Genomic DNA, 5,473 nt, shown 5'->3' with positions numbered 1-5,473 from the left:
TAGATTCCGGACAGGGCACGGGAGTAGTAATTTGAGCCTTTAGGTATTTTTAAGTGTACTCTAAAAACCAATTAATCAGTGAATTCATATGGAACCCGGTGTGAAAGTGTGGCTTCTTTATGTAAAAAAAAAATGGTAAGTATTATTTGATGCTAACCCGCGATTTTCATCACGGACAGAAAAAAAATCGTGTTCAGAAATTGACCCATAGGTATAGACCTATTTTATGTATTTTTTTCAAAATTTTAGAACTAGTAGTGTCGGAGATAAAAGGGATGGTAATTTTTTGCCTATTTTCTTGAATAACTTCTAAACTGTTTATTCGAAAATTATAAAAAAAAAATTGAGATCCTTACAATAAGCTCTTTCATTTGATATGTGACATGACTATATCATTGAAAAATTTTATTTTTAAATTTTTTCATTTACCCCCCAAAAATGGCCCCCATGTTTAAAATTCATTTGTTTACGTTACATGCCCGTATTTGGGTCACAAACTTACATATGTGTATCAAATTTCAACTTGATTGGTCCAGTAGTTCCGGAGAAAATCGGCTGTGACAGACGGACAGACAGACAGACGCACGAGTGATCCTATAAGGGTTCCATTTTTTCCTTTTGAGGTACGGAACGCTAAAAATCTACAATTATTGTGATATCAAAAACTATTATTAACTTCGATCCTTCTCGGGATACCTAATGTTTATTACAGGTCTGTTTTTGTTTAGCCGGGCGAGTGTCTTCCTAAGTGTACGCGGAAAAAAGTTGACAATGTAATTAATTTCTGACTATTGTCAGGTAAATGTTCATATTTACACCAGACCAGACGCGAATTGCATGAAGATTGCAGGCTGTAAAAATAGTCCGATGAAACTTTCATATTGGAATTAATTTTGTTTTGAATATTCATGTCTACAATGAAGTTGTCTGTAATGTAAGGCAACCCAAAACAGCTTAGCTGTGGAGAAATAATTTACGCTATTCTAAGAAAAAGAAGCCTCTAACGCTGAGTATGGTATTTTAAATAACTGTTATTGAAGAATACATAGGTACTATTAAATTGTTACGAGTTATTGAAAGTCCTGAAATAGTTTGTGTGAGATTAAGTTTTAATCCTAACAAAAGAAAAACTATTCACATACTTATACCTAATAATTTCATACAATTCGATATCTCGTTTAAGACACATTCTTGGCCGTCTCACCCCAATAAAAGTAAACCCTGGCTTGCAAACTATCTTTCCACCTTAATTTTCATTTCAAATTTCGAGTCACGTCACTTCATCGTTTCACATCAAGTAGAACGGTCGTCCATTAGGCAAACGTTAATCTTTAAATTTCCTTTGCAAACGTGACGGGCGACTTTTATGAAAAAACTTGTAAAATATGATGAACACTCCGTCAGGAGCTTTATAAATACAATTTACACCGTATTGATGTAAGTAGGAGATATAAATGCTTATCGCGTAATAAATGCGTTCGGCGAAATTTCACCTTCTCTGTTGACAACCTGCCGGGCCCCCCGCGTCGCGTTTTCGTCAACGAGCGCCTCACACGCACGAACCGCCTCTTGTTCCACAAAGTTCGTGAGTTGTGTAGGCAACACCAGTGGAGGTTCTCGTGGACAAGGCGAGGAAGAATCTATGCCCGAGAAGGAGAAGGAAAGTCGGCTTTTCCTATTCGCTCAGAAGCTGACTTAGCGCGTGTTTTTGGAGCCAGCTCCGTTTGAGGTCCGGGCGGCCGTGTGTAGTTTAGCTTTTATTAGTTTAATGTTTTCTTGTTTCGTATCTCCACTGTGGCACTCCAATGCATGTTTAGTCATCTCAGATAATTATTGTCGGTATATGAATATGATACATAAGTCGTTTATAATTTGCAGCATATGTTATCAATGTCAGTCTGGTACTGTTATTATTAGGTCTGTCAGCGTGGTGTCAACTGTCGGGTGGTCTGGTACATACATCTGTTGCTATAGTAAATAAAACACTTAGAATTGGTTTGTACAATGCGGGTTCTCTTGGCACAAATCATGACAATTTCATAGCGGCTGCTACTCGACAAGATGTTGATGTGCTGGCGATTAACGAATCATGGTTAAGGGCGGGCGAAGAAGGGCGGGCACCGACACTTCCTGGATACAGCTTCCGGCATATTCCTAGGCCGCAGGGCGACCGGTCCCGTGGTGGGGGCGTAGGATTTTATATTAAGCGACATCTCAGGGCTCGGACCTGGCCTCATCCAGTTGACCCGCTGCATAAACTGGTGGAGCAGATGTGGATCACTTTTGCTCTCAACGGAAGGAAGCTAGCAATTGGTACGGCATACCGTCCACCTTGGATGGATCTCCAACTGTTTTTAGATGCTGTAAGTGATTCAATTAGTTCAATGCGTAGCTACGACAACTTAGTTTTACTAGGTGATTTTAATATAAATTTATTGAATGGCACCGACACAAAAACTACTCAATTTAATAATTTTATAACTTGCTTTGGTTTAACACAATTAGTGTCGCAGCCAACACATTTCACTGACACCAGCCAGACCCTGATCGATGTTGTCTGTACGGACATGCAGGCCAATACTACAGCAATTGATCATGTGGGCTCCCTGTATGGTCATTGCCTTGTTGTCTGTAATTTCAATGTTAAGCGTGAGAAACACAAGCCTTACCGCGTTACCTATAGGCCTCTTAAAAACATCTGCGAAAAAGATCTAGATGTGGACTTGCAAAGCGTGAGGTGGGACTTGATAACAAACCTTGGAAATGTCAATGACATGGTAACAGCCTTTAATCAACAAGTTCTTAATCTATTTGATTTGCATGCTCCTCTTAAGACATCCTTGATTAAAGCCCAATCATACCCCTGGATTACGGACACCGTCAAATTGATGATGAGGTTGCGTGACAGTGCTGCGGCAGATTTTCACAAAAGCCAGAGCGAAGTCAAAAAGATATACTACAAAGACCTTAAGTCTATTGTAAATAAAGCTCTGTATTTTGAAAAGGTAGCATATTTCAAACATAGTATTAATAATAAAATTAATGAACCCAAAACTTTATGGAAAAATTTAAAAAATACAGTGTTGCCTAAAAAGAATAATGAATTACCTAATATATTTAATAATCCTGATACCTTGAACAAACACTTCCTAGATCTACCTGGAACTTCAAGTGTCACTATATCACAGCTGACCTATTTTGAATTTCATAAGTTCAATGACTCTGTTTTCCATCTAGATACTGTTAGTTCTTATCAAATAATTAAAGTAATTAAATGTTTAAAATCGAATGCTGAGGGTATTGACGGGATAAATCTAAACATGCTTACTATGACTTTTCCACACACAATTGATTTCATTACGAGCCTAATAAATACCTCCATTCTTACATCCACTTTTCCAGATATCTGGAAGTTAGCAGTTGTGACTCCCTTGCCTAAAGTATCGAACCCATCTGTGCTTACAGACCTTAGGCCTATAAGTATACTACCTTGTCTGTCCAAAATAATGGAAAAAGTAGTATGCTTACAGCTAACCGCCTACTTAGAAAACAATAATATCCTACCAGATGTCCAATCAGGTTTTCGGAAGGGACGTAGCACTGTGACCGCATTACTCGATGTCTCTGATAACATTTTGGATGCTCAAGACAAAGGAATGTGCACTATTTTAGTCCTCCTCGATTTCTCAAGAGCATTTGATTGTCTCAATATAAATCTGCTTCTTTCCAAATTGAGTTTTTACGGATTCGATCACAAAACTGTAAAGTGGTTTGAAAGCTATTTACATAATCGATCACAAATTGTGAAAGTATGTTGCAGTGACGGATCTTCATTTTTATCCGAAAAAGCTGATATAACAAGAGGAGTTCCACAGGGATCGGTGATCGGCCCACTCCTGTTCATATTATACTCCGCAGATATAGGGTCCCACATCGCGCATTGCAAATACCATATATATGCAGACGACATACAAGTGTATATATCATGTAAGCCAGCTGACATTGACAGTGCTATAGAAAAATTAAACCAAGATCTCACCTCAATAGCATCATGGGCCACAGAAAACTGCCTGTTGCTTAATCCAAATAAAACTAAATACCTAGTATTTGGCAGCAGGCAACAACTGGCTGGTGTCAGTATATCAACCGATGTTATGCTAATGAATACACCGGTTGAGAGGGTGTATGAAGCGCGTAATTTAGGTCTCATAATGGATTGTGGACTACGTTATGAGAAGCATGTCTCCGAGGCCATTAGGAGTTGTTTTTACAAGCTTAAAGTTTTATATAAAATTCGGCCATATTTAAGCGAAAACCTACGCTGTCAACTAGTTGAATCACTTGTCCTATCAAAATTAAACTATGTGGATGTAGTGTTTGGGCCTAGACTTCTTGCAAAGACAAAGAGACTCATTCAACGTGTTCAAAATGCCTGTGCTCGCTTCTGTTTCAATATTCCGTTGAGAGCTCACGTGACACCATTTCTGAACAGCCATAAGATCCTCAAGATGCAACACCGTCGTAAACTTCATTTGGCTTGTCTGCTCTTTGGTGTGCTTAAATATGGTACTCCGCCTTATCTCTTCAATAAGCTTTCTTGTATTAAGCTCCGCGAACGCCGTAACTGTGGAATTCAATTGTTAATGCCACGCCATGCCACAGCAGCGTTTCGGGGAAGTTTTCGCTATGCCGCGTCGAAAGTCTGGAACAATATACCTCCGCCTTTGAGAAACCTGCAAAGTATTCATAGCTTTAAGTCAAAGATTAAACTGTATTTACTTAATCACCAACTTAGCCAAGAAACCTACAGACTTGATACCAGCTGCCTGTAGTTTGTTATTTTACTTATGCTTACCTCAAGTGTTTTGTTCCTTTGGCCTGACAAGGGTTCATCATTCCTTATACGCCATACTTAGTAGAGTGCTGTTATGTTAGTATTTCGTACATTTTCGTAAATTCGTCATCCTACAATGCTGTTTTGCTAATAAGCTAATCTTACAAGATTTTGTAACGTAGATTTAATGAACGCTCGATATTGATTTGGTCTGACATTGCTTTTTAGTTAGTGTAGCCACCGTTGGCGCTAGTAGTATATACAGCTGTAATGCTCAGCCAAGATATGGTCGGACCGGATCGATACAGCGATTTAGAGCACGATGCTTGTTTTATGTATTAATTAATCTTAATTGTAAATAGTCATTATGTTGTATCTTCTTGCTGTGTAACTTTTTTTTTCTTATTTAATTAACTGTTGACTGTATGTTATTTCTGTCTTTTTTCTTCTTGTTTGTTACCTTCCGTGATTCTTCTCACTTGATGGTCTCATCGGAAGATCAGCGCTGGAAGCCACCAGCAACATGCTGAGATGGGGCCATTTCGTGGCACTTTAATCTTATTTTGTGTTTTCTTTTATACTATGTACTGTTCCGATTGTTTGTGCTTACGAATAAATCTATTCTATTCTATTCTATTC

General features: G+C 38.4%; 1 long non-coding RNA gene across 1 annotated transcript; it reads right to left on the bottom strand.

Annotated features, from left to right (window-relative positions):
- Nucleotides 1-1,992: 1,992 nt before the first annotated feature.
- Nucleotides 1,993-5,473, bottom strand: LOC134664435 (uncharacterized). The gene is made up of 2 exons (XR_010098250.1): nt 4,856-5,473; nt 1,993-4,733 (listed from the first exon to the last, which is right to left on the bottom strand). It is a non-coding gene; the product is annotated as an uncharacterized LOC134664435 (long non-coding RNA).

The sequence above is a fragment of the Cydia fagiglandana genome, chromosome 1 (assembly GCF_963556715.1).
Source record: "Cydia fagiglandana chromosome 1, ilCydFagi1.1, whole genome shotgun sequence".
In the NCBI taxonomy this organism is placed as follows: Eukaryota; Metazoa; Arthropoda; class Insecta; order Lepidoptera; family Tortricidae; genus Cydia; species Cydia fagiglandana.
The sequence above is the reverse complement of the archived record's forward strand: the minus strand, read 5'-3'. Positions and strand labels throughout refer to the sequence as shown.